We start from the raw sequence: 26,484 nt of genomic DNA on the forward strand, positions 1-26,484 counted from the left end.
TTTACTTAATATAAAGATGTAATCTGATGAAAATTTCCTATTTGTATGAGTTCTTTATTTTTATGAGACTATTTATTTTTACTTCTACTCTTTTGCTTTTCTATAATGTGAAGAGCACCATGTCGTGAGGCAACTGAGAATAATTTGCGAGTGCGCTAAGCTAGGTAATTTTGACGACTGATAGTGAGTGAGCACTCGAGTGTCGAGTGAAATAATTTTAAAAAGATTTTTTTTTCTGTATGATAATTAGAGGGTACGAGAGATGGTGTGGGTGAGTTTGAATTGAATGAACTATAAAATAACTCACCCAATGAGCAACAACTTACTTGAGGTTGGCAATTGAAAGAGAGTGACTTAAGAGAGAAAAATATCTTAGGGTGAGTGAGAGAACTATCACAATTTTTTTTTACATTGGAGAGAGAAAAATATGATATTTATTGATTTAGAAAAAGCATATGATAAAGTTCCAAGAGAAGTGCTATGGAGAGTTCTTGAAAAGAAAGGAGTCAATAATGCTTATATTCAAATCATTAAAGATATGTATGCAGGAGCTATTACTTGTGTTCAAACACAAGGTGGTTTGACCAAGTATGTCCCTATTTCGGTTGGGTTACATCAAGTATCAGCCTTAAGCCCATATCTTTTTGCTTTAGTCATGGATGTTCTCACTAGACATTTGCAAGAGGATGTACCTTGGTGTATGCTTTTTGCTGATGATACTCTTCTTGTTAATAAGACTAGAGAGGTAGTTGAAGGTAAACTTGAATTATGGAGGTCAACCTTAGAGTCTAAAGGTTTTCGCTTGAGTAGATCTAAAACGAAATATATGGAGTGTAATTTTAGTAGTAATAGACCTAGTGAGGGGATTGTGACTTTGGGCGATCAAGTCATTAATAAGAGTACACGTTTTAGATATTTTGGATATATTGTGCAGAGTGATGGTGAAATAGATGGGGATATTATCAGCAAAATTCAAGTTGGATGATTGAAGTGGAGGAATGCATCGGGCTTGTTATGTGATAGAAATGTACCCCACAAAATTAAGGGAAAATTCTATATGATGGTAGTGAGGCATGCAATGCTTTATGGTGCCGAATGTTGGCCATTAAAAGAGAAGCATAATACTAAGTTAAGTATGGCTGAGATGGGATGCTTAGGTGGATGAGTGGCTTTACCCTTAGAGATAGGATACGAAATGAGCATATACGTGAAAAGGTTGGAGTAGCTCCAGTAGAAGATAAGATTAGAGAGAGTCGCCTTAGATGGTTTGGTCACATAAAAAGGCGGCCTTCCAATGACCCGGTTAGGAGAGTAGAGGTATTAGATTTGACTTGTGTTAAAAAAGGTAGGGATAGACCTAAAAAGACTTGGTTAGAAAATATTAGGAATGATTTTTAGAAAATATTATTAGATTTAAAAGAGAATTTTACTTTTAATATGACACAATGGAGAAAAAAGGATTCATGTAGCCGACCCAACGCAGTGGGATGAAGGCTTGATGTTGTTGTTGGAGAGAAAAATATATCTTTTTTCAATTAATTGGATGTGAGGTCACTTCAATATATGTATATAGTACTTTCCTCTATAAATAGATCACAGAGTGCGCTATGGGAGTGGTCTCCATTTGTAATTTCTATTCGAATGTACTCCCAACTTATCTGCAATCATTTAATTGTGAGTGCACAATGAGAATATGGTCCTTCATAAATGTATCAAGGAATTCACTAACACGCAAGATCCATCAAAGTGTATATTGTATGATGAGTGTGATGACTTCAATTTTTGTGCCTATTTCTCAAGCCACAGAACTTTAGTGTGAGGTTGGTAGGCGATGACAAGCACATCGACTTACTCTTTGTTGTCACATTGGTCGTCCCTTGTGATGGCTTCCTACGAGGCAAGTGATTTCTCTTGTGCACTATGTTGGATGAAATTCTCAACTACTATGGTGTCATCCTCACTCATCTCTTCCCCAACTCATTGGTGACTATCATCTCCTTTTTGTTATACTTCTATGAGTGCCAACTACCCTAATTACTCAATCTATTTTGGCACATCTTCATGGCGTGGCATCCAAAGTTGACTATGTGTAGTTCTCACCAACAGCCATGAAAGGGATTTGGCTAGTAAATAAGGTCTTTAATTGGATGACCATATTCGTCAATGCTTAAGGGGTTGTTTCCTGGATGGTGCCAACCCTATCTAGTCACCTTCCATAATAAGAAGGGGATCATATCCACTCTCATGGAGGAGAACAAGTGAAGTTTGAGATCAAGGGCTAGCCATTGTTCTCGCTTCATCACCTTGCCTACCATCACATATCTTGAACCACTTTTATGGTAAATTCCTATTTTTGAAGATTTGGCTCAAGTCTTTTACTAGCATATTGTTAAATAATCATTATTTATATAAAAAAAATTGAGAGTTGTGTGTTCCATTGAAATCTATAGAGCTTGAAGGATCAAATGGATGATTAGGAAAAAGTGGAAAGAGAAAGAAGATGGTGGTGTCTACAAAGGGACCCATTAAGCTTGTTCGTGAAGTGGTGCCCCCTATAGAAGAAGGAAAGAGTAAATGCGAGAGAGGGAGCTCACACAAGGGTGCCAACCTCGAAGAAGCTAAGAGTGTCCAAGGAATTGTATTACTCCACTCACTAAAATGAAGAGCTCAATGATGACTATGGGTATTAGAGAAAACAGAAAGGTTTTTGTCATGGCCAAAAACATATTTATTGATGAAAAAGCGAATGGGAGGAGGGCTACAAAAAGAAAAGAATGTCCCCTACAGTCACAGTGTTATGAAATGGGAAGGCTCCCACAGAGTTTGAGGGGTTGGTTGTAGCTCATTAAGTGGGGAGTTGTTGAGTACTAAGTCATTGAGCAGCATTAAGGTGAGGTCATCATGTGATTGAGACTTGATGATTTTATCAGTGATGTATCAAATAGGACAACCTCATTCATTCCAAGGTGTTAAAAGACCACAAAAATACAATTTGGACTATATATATGGGGTCCTTCATGATAAATGCTGTAGGGATAGTGTGTTAGACATTATTGTTTTTTATTCATCGTTAGTAAAACTAATTGGGAAAAATCTAGGGCTTAGAAGTAAAATTATGGTAAATTCTAAAAAAACTTGGTGGATAAGTGCATTAAGAAGCTCTCCCTATTGGAGAAGGCAAGTCTAATGGAAAGATAGTTCACCAAGTTGAGGGAGTAGGTTTAAGATAAACCAGTGATATAGAGAGCCGTTATGAAATCTATGTTGGAGATGTAGAAGTAGGCAAATGAAGATCTCACAAAGTCTATTGCTATGTTTAAAGTGATAAAAAAGGAATAGGTTCATTTCCTTGTTGGGAAAGACATGATAGAGTTCTATATGAATGCTTTCAATCCTTGATCAAATATTATCTTAAGAAGCTCGCCTCAAAAGGTTAAGTTGCTCCTCATTTCAAAGTTCCTACTGTTAATTTATGTGTGATCTAATAATTGTGTCAATAAATCGAGTTGTATTATTAACTTAGACCTTAATTCTATTGGTCATGCATCAATAGCATTTCATTAGGCCACTTCTAAAAGATGATCAATTATCTTTGAAGAAGATACATATGACCTAGCTAGAATCCTCCAGATGTACTGACCAAGATTATGACAATTGATAAGCTAAAGCTTTTTATAGATTCGGTTGGTTTTCATGAAGGTTGAGGGAAGGGGTGAGCCACACATAGGTACTAAGGCTAGTATTACTGTATGGGGGAAAATTTTAATGCCGCCACACAAATTATGTGTTTTCCTCTTTTGTAATTGAACACAACATTAAAAATAAAGTAACACAATTCTACAATGGATTTAATATCAAAATAGGGTTTTAGAAAATGATATTTCTATGATCAAACATAATTCCAAAAATAACATATCATCTTGAAAGATGAACATGCGATTCTATAGAGTGTGCTTAAAAATAGAAGTAAGGTTTTAAAAATTTATCCATTCTTTTGATCAGACGTAACAAACAGAATGTTATATCATCTTAAAATACAAACATAACATTCTTCAAAATATCTAAAAGAAAATGAGTTTTATAAAATTCATCATTTTTAAATTTGAATATAATAAATAGAATATTATATTACATGAAAAGATAATAATGAAATTCTATAAATTTATTTAAAATTAGAAAAGAAATTTTTAAAAGATATCTATGTTCCCAAATATTTTCCCCTTATTTTATAGGAATAAAATAAGATTTATTTTAATCTGCGATTCTCAAATCTCTAGAGGCGTGCTTCTAAGAAAACTCTCAATTAAATAAGTGATTTTATATCCTTTGATTCCAAAGTAGACGACAAGGAAAGAAGTAGGAAATTTTTCAAGGAGAAATTTAAGGTTGAACAGTTCTTAATGAGTCAAAGGAGAAAAAGTAGGAAGTGCCAGATTCTGAGAAGCTTAGAGGCAACCTCAGTCTACTCTATATTGGGATTTATATTTTAGGATAAAATTTTTATATTTGAGTTGGCATTTTATTAGAAATTTGAGATTTTTTTGGAGGGTGAGGACTTAAAATTTGAAGATCTACCTCAAAATTTAAATCTAAATTAGGTACTACAAAATAGTGACCGGAACCTATCTAATGAAATCCAAATCTAAACTTACCCTTGTTTAGATTGGGGAGCCATCTAATCACTTAGGCACTTTAAAACTATGTGTCTGATCACTTTATGAAAGATGGGTAGAAATATTATTTAAGTTTTTTGGAATTGGGGGCTGACATCTAAAATAAATCTTAATTGACCCCTCAACTAATGTAAGGTAAATGATGTTTGAGAGCAAAATGTAATTAAAATTTTATATTCTTTTAATTTGTATTTAATGCAATGCATGCTAATTCATATGAATGCATAAAATGATTATGAAGTAGTTTTAAAATCAGGCTTAGAAAATATATTTTTCCTATAGATTGTACAACATCCCCTTGACAAAACTGCATCCTAATAGGCCATGTGGTATGCTAGAACCCGCAGGTAGGGAGGTGCCCAATAAGAAAGATAAAGAAATAATATGCATATATACTGACTCTTGGTGGTCCCGAGCTTACTTCTTAAATCATTAAAATTTCTATATGAGCCTAAAAAATTTATTAAAATTTCAAGTAGAAAGATTTTATTCATACCCGCATAAAACTTCGATCGTATCCAGGCTAAAACAAAACACATCATGCAAGAAAATCTATAAAAACAAATAATTTTCATTATGCAAGCAATGTAAATAATCAAATTAAATTATCCAAAATATTATGTCCAAAGTCCATATGATAAGTGTCACTTTATTTACAACTTAGAATTTGTTGACAAAGTAAAATAGTCGTGTAATGGAATATCCCTTAAAAATTGACACTTATAAAAAAGAATCTGAAATAGACTTTGGACTTTGGACTGATGCAAGTGATTTTAAAATGGAATATCTCTTATTTTCTTCACTTCTTCGTCTTCTCTCCTTAGCCTTCTTTCCTTCTACAAGCTCTTAGAGTTTGCCGGATCTGGATATCCAAATAAAAAAGAAACTCGTCCCTTAAGGGGTATTTTCTTTTCCCTTTGAATATTAAAGTCATCTTAACTTGACTTTCCAAATAGAAGAGAATATCCCTTAAAAATTTCCCAATTTCAAGTCACTTTCACATTATAACCCTTTTTTTAAACACATTTACATTTACATTACATTTCATCATAAAAGAAATTTAGATTGGTTATTTAGTTTGTTGAAAGGTCAAGGGAATTTTATGTTCAAATTTAAATCTTAGTATCTTTAAGATTTTGAAGTTCATTTTAAATTAAATTTTATTTGTTTAAGGTTAATTAATAATATTGGTTATTTAGGGTATTTAATTAATAATTTTTAGTCCAAAGAAAATTTAATTCAATGATTTATGGAATTTTTAATTGAATTATTAAATTTTCAATGATTTTTTAGTTTAAATGATTTATTAAATTTTTTATTGATTTATTAAATTGTTAATGTTTTATTGAATTTTCAAAGATTTTATTTAATTCTTAATGGTTTATTGGATTTTTAGATTTATATATTATTATTATTATTTAATCAATTTTAATTTATTATTTAACCCTTTTTTAAGTTTTATTTATGATTTATTTGTTTTAATTTGTTACAAAATTTTATTAGTTTTTCTATTTTTATTTAATAGTTTATGATTTTTAATATTTCAATGTTTATGTTTAACTTTCAAATTAGTGTTATTGAGTGTTATCTGATTAATTGCGGTTTCCATTTCTTAAAGATTAATTTATTATTTAAGTTTGATTATTATTTAGGATTGATTGTGCTTAGGTTAAAGGTATTCACTAATCCTAAGGTGGGATGTCACTAAATTGTCTATGTTTAATGTTTTATTTCCTAAAAGGTGTATGCATCCTAAATCTAAGTTCTCTAATACCCGTCCTTAAGTGTCACTAATATTATATGGAGCATAATTACATGTCTTTAACCCTTTTGAGCATACGCACACATGTAAATGGGTTTTGGGTTCTAAATAATAGAATAAAATCTAAATAGCAGAAAAAAATTACTTACAAGTACATTTGAATTTAAAATGCATAATAAAAAAAAACTATGGTTTCTATAGGGACCTAAAGTTGAAAATTCTTAAAATTATATCAAGGGTTTTGGGCCTTAAGGCTATCTAAGTTTTTAGAATACTTATAGCATACCAGAGCCAACGTCTAATGGTTCCGCCCGTAGCACCTTTATCCAGTTGGATAGAGGTGAATGACAACTTTGTTCCATTTATCCACTTGATCAGTACCATTCCTCATAATTCATACAAACAAATAAAATAAAATAGGTATTAGAGCACATTTAATAATAAAAAAGAAATAATTGAATAATACTATTTAAATCAAAACATACATTTCTTCTGGCTTGGTCACCAGTTCAGTTGATCACTTTGTGAGCTTTTCACTTTTGAACTCATATTTCAGATTTTTCCAAAAATCACTCCAAGGCAAAAGAAAGGGGCAGAAGAAGAAGAAGGAGAGAGAGAAAGAGAGAGAGAGAGAGAGAGAGAGAGAGATAGAGAGAGAGAGAGAGAGAGACGCTTCCTTTAACATTTTCATTTTCTAATAAACATCCAACTAAATCACTTTCCAACACAAACCCCTTTTCATCTCCTTTTCCAAAACTCACACACTTCCACTTTCAAGACATACAACTCTTCCTTTTCCAATAGACACTTTACTTTCCCACTTTTACATTTCTCAACTCTCAAAATATACACAAATTCCACAATTCCATTTTTCAAACACATGTGCACAAATCACTTTCCAAATAGATCACTCACACTTTCCAGGAGATACACACATACACCTTACTTCTCACATACACAATTCCACCTTTCCAAAACACACAAGTTTCACCTTTCCAAACCCACAAGCCCCACCAATTATTTCTCAGACATATAACTTTTTCAAAACAAAACACTTTTCATTCTCCAACAATCAAGCTTCTTTTTGCCATTCACAACCACCCTTCACTTTTCAAAACATACTCATGCTACTATACTAAAGAAAACATCATTGCAACATACAAGTTCCCATAAACCATTCCAACAATAATAATGAGAGAGAACAATTGATGCCACCTTGCTCTTTCCAAAGACTCATGAAAAATCCCAATGTAAAGCATACAACCTTGCATTTGAACCACACAATCTCCGAAATTGAAATATGATGTATAAATGGAATTTTCAACAAACTTACAAATCTCATGTGAGTTTACCAACCATACACCATATTTATCATAATTTTGATTTTTCATAATCATGAGTTATTGGGAAGAAGAAAAGATACCAATTCTCTTTTGAAATATCTATTATAAATAATACAAACGCATTTTCTATGAAAGGAATAAATCATGATTTTATTATTGCTTTAAAGGAGAAGGGACCAAAACATGCATGTAACACCTCCAACTTTCTCTTTAAAGTTAAAGCAACCAACATAGATAACCTTCATGATGAATGATACAATCATCAAATAACATGAAAAGGAAGCATTTCTTGCGACCACCACACCAATCTATTTACTCATTTCATCTTAACCATTATGCCAAATATCATTAAGAGAAAGAGTTGTTAGAAAACTCCATTGCCTTTTAAGAAAATATTTAAAGGAATTTATAATTAGAACTAGACAAATTCAGATTGAGTTCATGTACTTTTAGGCTTTGAAACAACCAAACAGACAAAGTTATTTTAACACACCTACAAGCCTTCACTTAACATGATATCAAGTTATGGTACAATATTTAATATTTAAGAATGTGCATAAGCATGTTACCATCAATCTTGATTTCTTGAGGCTAAAATGTATTTCCATCAAGGCATGGATATATATACTGAATTTTGAAATACTATATACAACAACTCGAACTCCATCAAATGCATATAGCTATTTGCTTAAGAACTCATAATCATCAGGCCTTATGACCAATTCGGTAAAGAAAACCATATCCAACAAGACATAGCAATATGGAGAGAATGGTTTAGAAGAAGAAAATGATAGGAGAAGAAGAAGAAGAAGATGGAGAAGAAATAGGGGAAGAATATACATATGGTTGGTGGTTAAGGCAAGAAAGGACTTCTAACAGGATCAGCTAAGGCAAGAACCTACCAACCAGGATGGCTTCGGGCTGGCTTCCTTGGGAAGAAACTGACGAGAGAGAGGGAGTTGGCCGTGCGTTTCTTTCGAATAAAGAGGATGACGGAGAGGGAACAGACAGACTTGAGACTCATGAATAGTTGGGAGAAGGTGATGGGATTCAGCCTCAGACTTCTCATGTGAGAGAGAGATATCTGGAGAAGAGTTCGATTCTTGGAGTTCCTTGTGAACAGAGAAAGGGTGACAGAAGAGGAGGGGTTTCCAAATTGGGAGCATATGCTGTGAGAATTTGATTTTAGATGAGGCATGCGAATGGGGCGATTCTGCCTAGGTTATCCGAATAAGGGAAAATTATTAGGTCCGGTCACCGGACTTATTTCTAGGTCTAGACATCCACTAAAAATTTGCCACGTGGAATGCACATGTGTCAAGCGCAGGTAAAGCGCAGTAAAAAAAGCACAGTCAAAGCGCAATCAAAGAGAAATAAAAAAGCTCATTCAAAGCGCAGTCCACATGGCAAGTTTTTATTGGATCTCCGGATCTAGAAATAGGTCGGTGACCGGACCTAATAATTTACCCCGAATAAGAGGGTGGGCAGTTCTTGCAAAGAATAGAGAAGAGTCGGAGTGAGTGCGATCTGGGAGGAGAGACCGCTTGGGCTGCGTAGTGTTCGAATAAGAGTGTTGGGTGAGGGAGAGGAGTTATGTGAAAAGTTAGGAGATAGTGGGGGGTTGGAATCAGCCCTAACCGCACACTTATCCATGTCTTTGCTTTATCCCATAGTGGTCTCAATCCATATCTATGGCAAAGTTGTGGATTTTTCTTTGTTTATGTTGGTTGGGTTCAATTTAAGCTTAATGATGTATCAATTTGATTGAAATTGAATTAGGACATATTAAACTGAGTCGATCGAAACCGACGAGCCATACATTGAGTTCAATTCGAGTTGAGTCGGCTTGATTTCATTTAAATTTATTTAATTATTAATCAAATTAATTTTAATAATTTTGTGCTCGTGTCAAGTCAGAAATGATTCGGCCAGGCTCAAAAAAATTTATTTCATTATTAATCAACTTTATTTTAATTAAAAATATCTTAATTGACTTGATTTAACGATCAATGGTGACGTTGGGTTCAAATCAGATTCAAATAGAGCAGCTAAGATTTTGATGCTGTCAAATCAAGTTTGTGTGATCTAATCAACTCCAATTAACTCAAATTTAAACTCGATTGGAAATTTAATGGTGACTAATGAGACAATTTTGGTTAAATTAGGAAGTTAGGTCAACACTACGTAAGCGGGTAGCCACTTAAGGGAAATCCTAAACGTAACGTCTATTCTAGGTTACAAAGACCAAGTAACTAGAGATGAATTCTGGGGTAACTAACCTCGAATAATGAGGTCAACCTATGGACCTCCAATAGGCATGATAAACTTGCCAAAGTTTATCTTGTGTATTGGAATTGATTGAAATGATCAACTAGATTCAAAATTAAAGTTAAAGATCTAACTTTATGCATTGAAGGAATTTTTAGGCTTTGATAGATAATCACAATGAAAAGTTTTTAAAGAGATTTGAGTTGATTAAATGATTTTGAAGTTTGACGACAACAATGATGACTTTAACAAATAATAACTAATGAGATTAGTATCATTGGTAATGTCATGGTATGATTTGAATGTTGTTTGACATCAATAGAGAGTTTAAATTTGATTTTTATAAGATTGAAGTTTTCTTTCTAATTCAAGAAAGAGGATGCCACCATGTGGGCACTTACACCTGACTTAACAAACTAGAGGGCGCCTTTTAAGAAAAATATAACAAATTATGTAATAGATTGTACCAAAACACAGAAGGTTTAACCTTTACTTTTTACTAGGATGGTGCCACGAGGGGCGTTCTCTACCACTAGCGCATGATCGTGAGGAAAAGATGCCTAAGTGTGGGGACTCACACCTAACCTTAGAGGGTCATATGATCATCATATGGAAAGGATGCCTAAGTGTGGGGACTTACACCTAACCATAGATGATCAAATTTAAAATTTAAGATTTACACTAAGATGGTGTCATGAGGAGCGTTCTCCAACTCTAGTGAATCTAATCCTAAGGAAAGGAAGCATGGGGATTCACACCAATCCTTAAAAGACTAGAAGTGACTAAACTATGATGGGGCCCAAAAGGATTAAATCCACTACTAGTCAGTCAAGATCCTAAGAGGTAGGACGCTCGGGGACTCACAACTACTCCTAAAAGATTGAATTTATTTTAGATTTTTAATGACTAACCTAGCTAGAAAGCACGAGGACTCACATCTAACTAGGGGGACTAACCATAGAGATAGTCTACCAGAACCTCTAAGGATTTTGACAAAAACTATCTAACCCAATTTAATTTTAATCCTAAGGAAAGGAAGTACATGGACTCACACTTATCTTTAAAAGACTAGAGGGTAAGTAACTAGGATGGGACCTAGCAGACTTAAATCCACCACTAGTTAGTCAAGATCCTAAGAGGTAGGACGCTCAGGGGGTCACACCTACTCCTAAAAGATTGAATTTCATTTAGATTTTCAATGACTAACCATGATAGAAAGCACGGGGACTAACATCTAACCAAGGGGACTAGCCCAGGAGACAGTCTACCTAAACCTGTAAGGATTTTGGCAAAAACTATCTAACTTGATTTAATTCTAATCCTAAGAAAAGGAAGCATAGGGACTCACACCTATCCTTAACATACTAGAGGGAGACTAAGTAGGATGGGGCCTAACAGGCTTAAATCTACCACTTGTTTGTTAAGATCCTTGGAGGTAGGACACTCGGTGACTCACACCTACTTCTAAAATGTTGAATTTGTTTTAGGTTTTTAATGAATAACCTAGCTAAAAAGTATGGGGACTCACATCTAACTAGGGGGGCTAGCCAAGGAGATAATCTACATAAACCTCTAAGAATTTTGAAAAAAATTATCTAACCTGATTTAATTCTAATCATAAGGAAAAGAAGCAAAGAGACTCACACATGTCCTTAAAAGACTAGAGTGACTAACTAGGATGGGGCCTAGCAGGCTTAAATCTAGCACTAATAAGTTGAGATCCTAAGAGGTAGGACGCTCGAGGACTCACACTTACTACTACAGGCTCGAATTTATTTTAGGTTTTCGATAACTAACCAAGCTAGAAAGCACGGGGACTCACATCTAACCAAGGGGACTAGCCAAGAAGATAGTCTACCTAAACCTATAAGAATTTTTGGAAAAAACTAACTAACTTGATTTAATTCTAATCCTGAGGAATGGATGCATAGGGACTCATACATATTCTTAAAAGACTAGAGAGTGGCTAACTAGGATGGGGCTAGCAGACTTATATCCACATCTAGTCAGTCGAGATCGTAGGAGGTAGGACGCTCGGGGACTCACACCTACTCCTAAAAGATCAAAATTTTTTTAGGTTTTCAATGACTAACATTGTTAGAATGCACGAGGACACACATCTGACTAGGGGGACTAGCCAAGGAGATAGTCAACCTAATTCTCGAAGGATTTTGGTAAAAACCACCTAGCCGGATTTATTCGAATCCTAAGGAAAGAAAGCACGGGGACTCACACCTGTCCTTAAAAGAGTAGAGAATTTTGATTTGAATTTAAATTGAATTTGAATTTTGAATTTTGAATTGAATGAGTTTGATTTGGTTTGAGATTGATGGAAATTTTGATTTCAGATTGAGTTCTGAATTTGGAAGATTAATAGTCTTAAAATTATTTACATTAAAAAAATATTTTCTTCTCCATGATAAATGATCATTATAACTTACAAATATTCCATTGGGGATTATATTTTTATATAAAATCATCACGTGTGAAGAAAACAAAAGGAGATTTCTATAGTAATATTATAGAACATCTCATTCACTTCTAATCTTGCAACCTTTTAATTTTAATTTTAGAAATATACATAAATTTCTTGGAACCAGTACAACATGTCACATTTATGAAGTTGAGAACAATGTGTATGTTGATAAATTTGTGTTGTTTTATTGCAAATCTTCATAACATCATTACACATAGTATTTTTTGAGATACTGCCCATTGATGGGAAACATAGGATGCTTACCCTTACAATCCACCAATTAGTATGATCCTCCTTGGTAGACTTTCTCCACCATAAAAGACTTCCTCATGTAGGCTAAAATTTACTCCCAAACCTTCAATGATTTAGGATAGGTCTACGCAGACCAACACAAGCTCTCAAACCTTCTTCTCATCAGATGGTGGAGGAGATTGGTTTAATGATTCCAACCACTCTACATCAGGATAGCAAAATAGAGAAGGACCCATAGAGTGGTGCCTATCTACTTGGGGAGAAGAGAGGGTATGAGAATATTGCTTAATTTTTTTTAGCACTTTGTGGTGGTGTAAAAGAAGACAACTTATGATTGGCATTCTATGGAACATGATGTGTACCTTTAAATTTTACTGATACATCAATCAAAACAATACCATCTGTCTTCCTATAAGCTCTCCTTGGCTCACTAAGGTATTTATCCGTGAGTGCAGAGATTATAATGAGTTTGAATGTTTATTTATTATCTCTTGCCCTTGACTGACACACTAATCGGGTTCCAATATTCTTATGTTTTGAGGTTTCTTCTTCAATCTTCTCACTGATCATTCTTTTCATATTCCTAAAAAATCCCTTTTTAGTTTATGAATGATTATCTACAAACTCTTGGACTATTTCCTTCACCATATTTTGAATATGTGTTTCATTAATTTTGGCTGGCTCAGTGATAGACTTTCCAACAATAATAGGAGCTGAACGAATAATCATCCTCACATCTTACGCTCCATCAACAACGGAGAGGAGATGGAACTTGCTACCACCAAGGTGTCGAGAGGTAGGAGGAATAGGCTTACTTTTTTCTAACATGCCTAATTTCTCCATTCATCTATTTACATGGTGATTCTTATTTCTTCTCTGAGTTTTAGTTATGATCATTGATAGATTAGAAGAGGAGACCATTTCAAACTGACTAGGGGCACTGGAAAGAGTAGAACTGTCCACTACAATAACTGACTTGAGTTTCTAGTATTGACCAGGTTGTTCAATTCTAGCAAACACTAAGAGCTTAGGGGCTACAAGGGTAGTTTGAGACCCACATCCCAAAGTGAATTCTAGAATAGGTTTTTGATCCGCATCCTTAGTAGGCAGAATAATAGTGAACTCAAGTCCACTAATAGACAACTGTAATCCTCAAATCCCATTCCAAACTTGATTATGCTACCGTCAGTAAAAGTATCATAGGATAGATTCATGTTGTTAGATTGGGAGAAGATTAATTTACTCGTCATTTTTCTTAAAATTTAAAATAATTTTTGAATTTGACTTTGAATAATTTATTTTAATTGTAAAAGCTTAATTAACTAGTTAAATAATTTAAATCTTATCTCATTTCATACATATCGATTTATATGTAGAACTATAACTACAATGCGTATTATTGAGGTAAGAATGAATTTTATTTAGTGTTTTAATTTTAACTTCAAGAATTTGGACCCTATGTTAAGTCAAACATCAAGCTGCAAGAAAATTTTAACTACAACATTTCAATTAACACCTAGGGATTTTTATTTATTAAAATGTCATAAAGAGGAGCCTCCCATCAATATTTGACAGGGTCCAAAAAAAAAGACATCTAAAATCTTTTAGATATCGGCTAAAATTATCCTAGAATGAAATGAATAAAAAGAACCAGTGAAAGAAAGGCAGTTACTACCTTTGCGAGGCACAAGTATATTATTTATATAAGGGAATGAATCACTACTAAAAATGGAGAGGGGATTGATCCTGAGCGGAGTCGCTAAAAAAACCTATATAAGGAAAAAATTTAATGCCACCTCGCAAATTCAGTGTTTTATTATTTCATAATTGAATACTGTATTGAGAATAAAGTACAATCTCAAGAGAGTGACAAAAAATTCTATAATTGATTCAATATCAAAATTGGGTTTTAAAAAATGATTTTTGTTATCAAACATAATTCCAAGAATAACATATCTTCCTGAAAGATGAACCTACAATTATTTAGAGTGTCTAAAAATAGAAATAAGGTTTTTTAAAATTTATCCATTCTTTTGATTAGATATAACAATGAGAATATTATATCATCTTAAAAGATGAACATAACATTCTTCAAGACATATAAAAGTAAGAATGAGTTTTATAAAATTCATCATTTCTACAGTTGAATATAATAAATAGAACATTATATTACTTGAAAAAATAATAATAACATTCTACAAGTAAATTTAAAATTAGAAATGAGGATTTTAAAATATATATTTGCATTCCCAAAGATTTTTTCTTATTTATAGGAATAAAATAAGGTTTATTTTAGTATGGAGTTCTCAAATCCCTATAGGGACAAGCCCTTATAATTAATTTCATCCCAAGAGGGGTACTCCTAAGAAAACTCTCAATTAAAGTAGCAATTTTATATTCTTTGATTACCAAGTAGAAGATAAGAAAAGAAGTAGGAAGTTCGTTAAGGATGAAGCTCAACGTTGAATAGTTCTTAACGAGTCAAAGGATGAAAAGTAGGAAGTGCTGAATTCTAAGAAGCTCGAAGGCAACCTTATTATGTCATATGTTGGACTTTATATTTTAGGAAACAATTTTTTATGTTTAAGTTGACATTTTAACAGAAATTTGATATTATATTCTCGGAGGGTAAAAACTAAAGATTTGAAAACCTACCTCAGAACCTAAATCTAAATTGGTTACTACAAAATAGTGACCTAAATCTATCTAATGAAGTGTAAATATAGACTTACCCTGACCTGGATTAGGGAGCCAGCTATTCACCTAGGTGCTTTAAAATCATGTGTCCAGTTTCCTTATGAAAGATGGCTAGGGGCGTTGTTTAAGTTTTAAGGAGTTGGGTGCCGACTTCTAAGACAAATTCTAATTGGCCCATCAAACTTATGTAGGGTAAATGATGCTTGAGAGCAAAATGCAATTAAAATTTTAGATTTTTTTTTTTAATTTTCATCTAATACAATGCATGCTAATTGACTCGAATGCATAAAGTAATTATGTAGTAGTTTTAAAATCAGTCTTAAAAGATAAGTTTTTTTTCTAAAGATTGCATAACATCCCCTTGATCTGCACTCTAAGAAGCCAGGTGGTCTGCTAGAATCAACAGGCTGGGAGGTGCCGAACAAGGAAGAGAAAACAATAATATGTATATATGTTGACTCTCAACAGTCCTGAGTTTACTTCTTAGATCGTTTGAGTTTCTATGTGAGCCTAAAATTTTTATTAAAGTTTTTAGTATAAATATTTTATTTGTACCCTCACAATACTCTGATCGTATTCAGGCTAAGATAAAACACACCATACAAGAAAACTTAAAAAAACAAGCAATTTATACTATATAAGCAATGCAAATAATAATATTAAATTATCTAAAATATAATGTCCAAAGTCTATATGGCAAGTGCCTCTTTATTTATAACCCAGAATTGGCTGAGAAGTAAAGTAGCTGGTACCACTGACAACAAACCTGGATTCTAATCCTTGGACCGACGCAAGTAAATTCAAAATGAGACATCTCTTCTTTTCTTCACTTCTTCTTCTTCTTCTCTCCTTAGCCTTCTTTCCATCTGTAAGCTCCTCGAATTCATCGGGTCTGATCATCAAAAAGGGGATGTTTAGAAGAAAATATTTTAATTTTATAAATTCAATCAATAATGTTTATGATCATAAAAAAGGGGGAGATTATTACAACTTAAGCTCACGAGTTTATATTTTTGATGATAACAAACATTGTGACTCACATCCTTATGTCTACTTATATTTGTAATATATTTTATTTGTGTGTGTATTAACATTTCAAGAACATCATGCACTATCCAACGAAGATTCAAAGTTAAAGATTGGGTAGAATAGTTTATGCTCTAAATATTTTTGAATGTTCATTGTTGTATTTTTTATTTCTTGAGTTAAGTCTTGTAAGGGTGTATACTAGCTTGGTAATCATGCACACACACACACTCAGGGGGAGTGAGACCGAGGCAAAACCAAATGTTCAAATTTTGAACTAATCGTATTATATGATTGATTTCATACTATACGATCAACTCGTCTAAATAATCATATTGTATGATTTAGATTGCCTAGGACAATCAATTATGATCATGATAATAGTCATAAATTATAATTTAGGTATGATTTTGAATTTTCTATTTTATTCTAATCATCCAAGATGATGTACAATGTATTATATGATCTATGAAAATGTTACCTAAATTGATCATATGTTTAGTCAATCAAATCTGCTTAATTTTGATATTCTAATCGTACTAAACAAACTGGATCGTAATGTATGATCAATAGAGATGATTTTGTTCATCCTATAATTCATCCTGGTTGAAATGCATTTCGGTTGAACTAATAGTCTTGGACAATCGCATAATCATACTGGATGATTTGGTCAAGAACTAATCGTATAGGACAATGTGGTTTATACAGTCAAAAAGAGTTATTTTTGGACTAATCATACTAGATGGTCTTACAGGATCGTAATGAGTGATCAGTATAAATTTGAACTAATCGTACAAGATTATATGGTATTCATATAGTACTATCAGGTCAAATTCTACACATCGTACTAAATGATCCTAAGATCGTACTGTAGGATCTTTGATGGTAGAATTAATTTTTTTAGGGTTTTTGAAGCCCTCTATTTAAGCTTTCTCCAAAGACATTGTAAGCGTCTTTGGATTGCAATGAGTCTTCATTCTTCTGGAGAAAACTTAAAGAGAGAGCCTTGAAAGGGAGAGAGGAAAGGGTGGAGTTTGAGAGGGACAAGATCTTTATGGGTTTCAAGAGAGTGTGGAGGGAGCTTCACACGATTGCTCTAGAAATCTTGCATCTTAGTACCATTAGATTCAAGCATTATCTTAAGAGAAGTTTTGGGAAGAAGATGTTGCGAATCTGAGATTATGGATTAGACTTTTGATGATGGCAAACATAAACAGAGAATTCCAAATAGTTATGGCAGTAAACAGTTATGGCAGTTTAGTAAGAAAAATAGTTCACTAAATTTAAAGTATAAAATACATCTTACTACTCCTCCTTTTGACATCACAAAAAGGAGGGATCCACAAATAAAAACATAACTGAAATTAAAACAAAACATAAAAAATAAACTACAAAAAATTGAAACTAAAACTAGAAGAGAAACAAACTAGAAAAAAAAACACAAAGAAAATCAAAGAAATGAGGGCCTCTGATCATCAGACGGAGGTGGTGGTGGCGGTGGCTGCTGGAAGAAGGTGGAAAACGTGGCAAACTGTGCCCCGAACCAGGCCATGTCCTGGTCGTGCTGTTGTTGCTACTGTACAACATAGGCATCGAACCGGGCCACATCCTCAGCGTGCTGCTGCTGCTGGTATGCAAAATAAGCATCGAACCGGGCCACCCCCTCAGCGTGTTGCTGCTGCTGGGGTGCTATGAATGTGTCAAAGTGGGTCTCCAATTGATCAAATCTCTCCACCAACTGATCTAGCTGAGAGTGCTGGAGGAGAGGAACAGGTTCAGGAATTGGAGCGGGAGCGGGAGCCTCCTCCTCCTCTGCCCCTTGAGCTTCCCCATCTCCTGGGTGGAGACGAGTACTTTGAAGGGCATTGAAAGAATTATTTGAGTAGAAAGGTGGAGGATGGTTGGGAAGAGCAGGATATTGATGCTGGTATTTAGATTGTAGAATATAGGCAATGAGGTTTCCTAGAGCTAGATTAGGTTTCCTCTTATGACCTGGATCACTGATTGTTGTCAAATGCTCAATATAGCAAAAAATTAGGTCAGTAGCATTGAGCTCCCTATGGGATAAAATGTAGAAGGTATTAAGTGAAAGAAGTGGAGTGATGTGGACTCGGTCCCCGACTTTTGGAATAATAGAAGTGCGAAGGACATGTTGGATTGTCCTGGCATCTTTGAGTAAAGAGCTATTTTCTCCAACATGAAAGTGTGCGTTTGTGTGGTGAAGAAAGTGATTTACAGTGGACAAGTCAAAGTCAGGATTAGAGACAAGGGTATGCAGCTTCTCCCCGGTTGTGGACAGCTGTAACAATTCAGCACAATCCTGATATGTGATTTTGATATGGCGTCGATTCACATAGGAGGTGAGAGCAGTATAGGAAGAATTTATGCAGAGGTTTGCGTAGAATTCAAAGAGAAGTTTAGAACTAAAGGGTACTACAAGGGTGAGAATAAAGCAAAGATAAGTGTGGGCAAAAAGATCCAGTACCGGATAGGAGAGATAAGCTAGATTGATGGTTCATGAGAGAGTAATGCCACACTCCTTATAACTGTGGTAGACAGCCTGATCGTCTGCCTCCCTGAATCGAGGGTCCAGTGTGGCCCTCGAGGAGCTTCCAGAGGTTTGTTAAACACGTTTTCCTCCAGCCATAAGCAGTACAAGAGAAAAGAAACAGTAAGAAATCAAGGAGTAAAGGGAAGTGTGAAGAAAACAAGGCTGAAATCTGGTTGTATTTAAAGAATCAGATGGAATGTCCAGGCCGATCGCAGGATCGTCCAGGATGATCCGGTGCAATTATTGTGATTAACTTGATTGGTCAAAAAGGTGGTCCAATCGTCCGGGCCGATCAGATATCGGCCGGAACGATTAAACACAAACGATCATCCTGAGGAGTCAGGCTAGATGACCGTTAAAAAACATATCGTCCAGGCCAATTATGTGGATTGTCCAGGACGATGCTCAATAATGGATCGTACCGGACAAATTTAAAATATTTTAAATCATGCGCCACGTGTATCGTCCAAGATGAATAGTTGTTCGGCAAGGACAATTGTCCAAAAAATGAATTTAGTATGATGTATCTTGTACTTTGAATTTAGTGAACTATTTTTCTTACTAAACTCTCATAACTATTTACTACCATAACTGTTTGGAATTTTCTGTTTATGTTTGTCATCATCAAAAAGGGGGAGATTATTGCGAATCTGAGATTATGGATTATATTTTTGATGATAGCAAACATTCATGTTTCCCTACGACTGCTTTGCCTACTAACTTTTCAGGACTGCAAGATCGAATACAACTCAAGCTAGCTCAAGATTGGGTAGATTTAGGTTGAGTCAAGTATGTATTTTTTCCTTTCTTGAGTCAATTGAAAAAGTGGTTCATGATGCTAAGTAACCTTGCACACACACACTTGAGGGGTTTTTTTGAATTTTTCTGTTTTGAGTACATCGGCCTGGACGATTTTCCTATCAGCCAGGATAATTCAATTAAAAATAAAAACCCTAATTAGGGCATCCTGGTTAAGCAGCCGTCATTAAGCAAATCGTCCTGGACGATATGTGTATCGGCCAGGATGATAGGCTCAAATCAGAAAGAATCAATCGCCATGATCAATTTAGGTATTCTTTATTTTAAAATATCATCCCGGACGATCTCCATATCGGCCTAGACGATACAGCACAATTATGCCTAAATTAATCTGACAATTATGGAAAGCAATTAAGGCTAATTTATACAATCACATCGGCTGGGCCAATTGCAGAATCGGCCAGGATGATGTCCTAGACGATTGACATCGGCCAGACACTATTCAGAGTGATGTTCAGGACGATTGTTTGTGAGAGGGTTCACAAAGGTTGCTCCAAGCAAGGTTCCAAGTCATCGTCTCCGTTCTTCATCCTTCGTCCTTGGGAGGTTCTTGGGAGGTCAATTTCAGCAAATGTCTGGGTTCTCTGCCCGCTTCAAGAGGAAGCAAAAGGAGTCGGTTCTCTGTCGCACTGGGGTTGGTGAAAATGAGTCTATTGTAAAGGCTTCTCCGCCTAGCTGTGGGAGCTAAAGAAGAGAAATTCATCTAGTGCAATACTCGAAGGGTGCCTCCGAGGAGTGGATGTAGGTCAAGGATTGACCGAACCATTATAAATTCAGTGTGATCTTTCTTTGTTTTGCTTTCACGTTTATTTATTTTTGCACTTTGATTTTTGTGGTGATTTGGTTTTAAGAGTTATTGTACTTTGCTAAAAGAAATTTTTTAAAATACCAATTCACCCCCCCCCCCCTCTTGGTTATAGTTCTAAAGGGCTTAACATCCCTAACGAACTTTCAGAAGAATATCTCTTTGGTGTCAAAGGACCCAGCTACTCCGCTACATTGGGGAAGGTGAAAGTGATTCAAGTTTCTCTGTCTCACCAAGAGGGTAAAAAGGAGTCTAGCTTCTCTGCCTCACCAGGAGGGAAACAATGAGTCAATGTTTTTTGCCTATAAAATGAGTATGGTCTTTTGTCGCATTGGGTTGGTAGAAAATTTTTTAAAGGGCTTCTCCACCTAGCTATGTGGAATAAAGGAGAGTCACTAAAGAGTTTAGTGCAATGCATGGAGAGAGAGTCTATGGGGAGCGGACGTAGGTCAGGTTGACCGAACCAATATAAATCTTTGGTGTGTTTTTTCTTGATTTTATTTTTTAGCACTTTATTTTTTTCTTCTTTTTTTTTGTGATAAGTGCATGGTTGAAAATCTTTAATTTTATAGTGTTGTGAAATTATTTTTCTTCCGCATCAAAGGATAAAATTTTATGTTTTTAGATGTTGAAAAAGCTTTTAAAAGGGGGTTTTTCTTTGTGTGTAAAGTAGTTTTTTAACTCCAATTCACTCCCCCCTCCTTGGTTAGCATTGGGACTAGTTCTTTAAGGTTTCACAACCCTCATGAACTTCAATATTCGATAATGGTCCATCATTCAGAATTGCTAAGATAAATAATTTTGCTAAATGTCATAATATTAATTGAAGACACTCAACAATCTATTACCCTCAAGTAAATGGATTAGCTAAGGCCTTCAACAAAATATTGGTTCAATTTTAAAGAAAAAATTGTATGGTAATAAATATCAATGGCATGAAAAGTTAGAAGAAGCTTTATGGGCATAAAGAACCATATATAGAACTCCTACTCAGTCTATGCCATTTTCTCTAGAATTTAGAGTAGATTCTATCCTCACTTTGGGGGAACAACTGACTTCACTTCACATAGCTGTCAGTTATAAGATCAACTAAGAATGAAATTCAAAACTCATACTAGAAGAAGTTGAAGGTTTTGAAGGAAAATTTCGGCAAGCTCAACATAACCTCGAGTTTTATAAAGATTAGATTATTCAAGCACACGATAAGCTTGTTCATCCAAGAACTTTCCAAGCGAGAGATTTGTTTAATTCCCCGAATACCTATTTTAGCCCCTTAAAAGATAGGAGGTAAGTTTGATCAAACTTGGAATGGTCCTTTTATGATAGAAAAAGTATATTAAGGATGATCTTATCAATTTGTGCATTATAATATATGGATGATATATCAAGTGCTATTATGATGGATAGTATTAAAAGAGAAATTTAATAATAAATAAATCTTTCTTACCATTACTTTTGTATATTTCTTGAATGTATGAAAATTTGCAAAAGAAATTAGTTTTAGAGGATAAGGTTGGATATAAAGTTTATTAGTTTTGAATTCCCTTAGCATTAAAAGACACAAGATTTATAGTGGTTCGGTCAAACACGACCTACATCCACTCCTTGAAGTCTCCCACTTCAGGTATTGCACTATTACCACTAATGTCTCTCCTTTTTCCCCCACAACAAGGCGGAGAAGCCTTCACAAAAACTCTCTTCCACCACTACCTAGTGCGGTAGAGAACCGTCATCCTTTTACACCCTCCAAGTGAAGACAGATAACCTTCCGCTATTCACACACTCCAAGTATAGGCAGAGAACCTTCCGCTGTTCACACTCTCTAAGTGTAGGCTGAGAACCTTTCGCTGTTCATACTCTCCAAGTGTAGGCAGAGAACCTTCGACTGTTCAAACTCCTCGAGTGTCGATAGAGAATCGGATCTCCTTGAAAGATCTTCTCACAAGAAATTTAGAAGGACAAGAGAAAAGAGTGAAGAAATCACAAAGAACACATATAGATCCTTACCATTGAGTAGCCAAGTGAACCCTTCACGCTCCAATAGTAAGAAATCTCCTTCAAACACTCTCTCTCACTCTCTCCTTCAAATTTTCTTTAATATTCACGAAGACCAAGTGACAAAAAGATGAATGACAGTCTTAAGTGGACTTTGTATAGAAAAGACATGAAAAACCATCCACAAAACTGTATTTTTTTAAATATATACGTTCACAATCGTCCCGTATGATTGTATTTCGTATGTACTAACATTATAAAAACTATTACGTACGATCTCAAATTGAATCAATATGAAATGCCTTCATGCCCGATCATCGTCCCGTACGAACTGGGTTCATCCCGTACGAACAGTTAATTTTTATAGTTTCTTGGTACAAAAAGTCAGAATGTATTCTAAGTATACAGAACAGAGCCCTTCATCTTGGTATGATTGGACAATATCATCCGTGCGAACATAGTAAGTGACAAATCCCGAGGAGATCGTCTTGGGACAAATGAGAAAAATCATCTGGATGATCTATACTTAGAAAAAATTTTGCCTTCTTTGTTCGTTTAATTGCTCGTTTGGGAGTATAACTGACCAGATCGTCCCGTACGAACATGGTTTGTATTGTATGATCAGTTTAAAAAATTATGAATTTTAAAACACTTCCACAGGTGTGTGTGTGTGCTTAGTTACACAATTACAATCAAACTATCTCATACTCAATAAAATAAAAAATACAAACTTCAATTAACAAAACATTCTAAGTTGATCTTGATTTGAAGTATTCAAAATATTTGGCATATGATTTCCCTGAAATGTTAGTACACACAAGAGCAAAAATAAATCTTCCAAAAAGTGTTAGGAGAAAATAACAATCAAAAAAATAATATTTGGAATCATAAAAAACATACAAGTTGCAAGAATGTAAAACATGCAAAGCTAAAAAGCAACTCTCTCAACAATCTCTCCCTTTTTTATGATGGAAAAACAATTACTGTTTGTGTTCATTTGAAAGTCCTAAGTTTCTCCTAAACTTCTTCTGAATGATTAAGCATGTGAGTATAAGGGGCATTTAATATAAACAAACCATTTTTTTTTTAATTTTTTAAAAATTTTAACACGCAAAGACGATTACACAACGCAAAGACGACGACTATAAAATGAAACAAATTATAAATTGAAACTGACAAAACAAAAAACACAAATGAAACATCCAAAAAAAATCTCAAACAAATAATATTTCTCCTCCTTTTTTAGAACAGGAAAAAGATAAGAAGAAACGAACTACATAAATGTAAGAAGTCATATGAGAAGCCTCTAATAATTGATCCTGAAAGAGATTGAGTTATATTTGCAATAAAAAGGTAAATATCATTAGAGAAAAGAAGGATTCATATGATTTAAGTATAGATACAACATAGACAAGAAAAAAATATCAAGATCAGAAATCAATATAGAAATCAGATAAAGAAAATTATTACAAAGTAGATGAAATGAAAATTTATTTACATCAAATTTTAATATAAAATAAAATTGAACAGAAGATTCATTTGAAATTAAAGATTAAAAGATAGAGGAAAGATCATATACTTATGGTGCTTTGCACATCTTCTCAAAATTTGTGGCACACATTGTGCATCTTTTTTAAATTGGGCTAATTTTGTGCCTCTTTTTCAATTTGCGAACAATTACGCATTCTTTTGATTTTTGTACATTCGTACATTTCTCTTTTTTTTTATTATTGATCTTTCCAAAATTAATAATCTAAAAGCTCAAATTTCACTGAGTACAAAGATACTTATATTACAAAAAGAAATAAAAAAATAAGAAAATATCAAAATTGCAATAATAATATTAAAATTATGTTAGTCTAACAAGAATCATGAGATTGATAGATTTAACTTGATCAAGTTATACGCCAACTTAAATTTTTTAAAAAATTAGATTATCTAATGAATTCAATTTTATATTATTTTTCAAATTAGACCTCTTATTAGATTAATTTTTTCAGGATAATTATATAGGCTAATAAACACTTCTGAAAGAGATACAAAAAAAAATCTAAAACAAGACAAGATAGTTTTTATTGATACCAAGGTAAATGATAATACATTGAAGCGCAATTGATATCAATACCCAAGGATTCATAAAAAAAAAAACATAAAAATTAACAACAGATAAAATTACAAACACTTAAAACATCATCACATCACATCATTAGAACTAGTAGAGAGAATCACAAAAGGAGTACAGTCATCATTCTTAGGGGCCCTGATCTGGAGATGGTTTTTTTTTATGACAAGAAAGCTGAAAAGCTTTATTAAAAGGAATAAGAAATTGATTTACACTCTACTAGCATCCAACACCTTCTCTAACAAGCTAATGAAGGAAGGAGGGATTTTGCTCAAAGTAACATCATTCCAAAGAAAAGAACTGAAACAGGCATAGTTAGCACAAAGATCAACTAACTTATTGTTCCCCATATCAACAAAATTAAAAACAACAAAATGAAAATCTTTAATGAAAGAGAGTTCTATCGAATCATTACCACCTTTCTCCACCACTCCCTTGATGAATTTGATAACATTTATGTTGTCCCCTTCAATGATTAGGCCTTTATAGTCCAACATCCAATATTTAATCACATGCTTAATAGCAAGGATGGACTGAAGTTCTAAGGCTGCTGAATCTCAGTGAATAAGAGCTTTGCCAAAAGCCAATAAGAACCTCGTGTAGTGATCTTTGAAAATTCCTACAATTCCAGCCTTGTAGGAGTTGTGAAGAGCAGTATCTATGTTGACTTTGATCCAATCAGGTGGAGGAGGATGCCAAGTATTTAGCAACCTAGATAGTTAATTAGCACCCTCGATACCTAAAATTGAGCATTTGGAAGGTTTGTAGATAGCAGTACTACAAACTACATTTGAAGCAATCATCACCGGACTGTAGAATTTTCCTTCATGTACACAAAGATTTCTTGCCTTCTAGGATTGATAGATCGTGTTATAGTATAAACACACCATCCAGGAATTATGAGAATCAAGCCATCCGTAGTAAGCTTCCAAGGAATTGAATCTTGGAATATCAAATCCCGATCTGTTTAAAACTTCCATGACCTCAATTAAATTCATGCAAGCATATACAATGTGATCAAGATCTTCTACCACCTCACACCCTCTAGGACATTTATCAAATCCTTGTAATCTTCTATAACAGATGAAATGGTTAGTTGGGATTGCTTTATTGAACAACCTCCACCAGAATAAATTCACTCTCGGATTCAATTTACCCCTTCCAATCCATTTCCAAGGAATAATATCTTATTTATCAGTTTCCATGGCTTCAGTAGCTAATGCTGCTATAGATTTACCAGAGAGAGTGTGTATTAGATCCATACGATCTTCCCCTAAATCATTCCATAAATTAATTGAGGTGATCAGTCTGATTAACTCTTCCCCGAAGAACTCTTGCAGCTTATTGATATCCCAAACTCCATTGCTTATGAATTTGTCCACTGTTTGATTGCTACCTTCCATAGGATTGACAAAAGTATGCCAATTCATCATACTTTTATCCAGAACCCAAATATCATTGAATGCATTAATATCTTTGCCATTGCCAACTGTCCATCTGACAATTGGTCTCAAGAATTCACCTCCATTATATATTAACTTCCATGATACCGAACAACTCGTCTTAGCTGAGTCTTTATTCGGTATTGGGCTGTATTTTGGAAAAAGGATCTTATGTATTAGGGACTCCCTTTCATGAATATACCTCCAAGCTAACTTGGCCCTTAAAGGCCTAGCTTTCCTTGAGCAGGAATTG

Source organism: Dendrobium catenatum, unplaced genomic scaffold (genome assembly GCF_001605985.2).
Source record: "Dendrobium catenatum unplaced genomic scaffold, ASM160598v2 fragScaff_scaffold_1646, whole genome shotgun sequence".
In the NCBI taxonomy this organism is placed as follows: Eukaryota; Viridiplantae; Streptophyta; class Magnoliopsida; order Asparagales; family Orchidaceae; genus Dendrobium; species Dendrobium catenatum.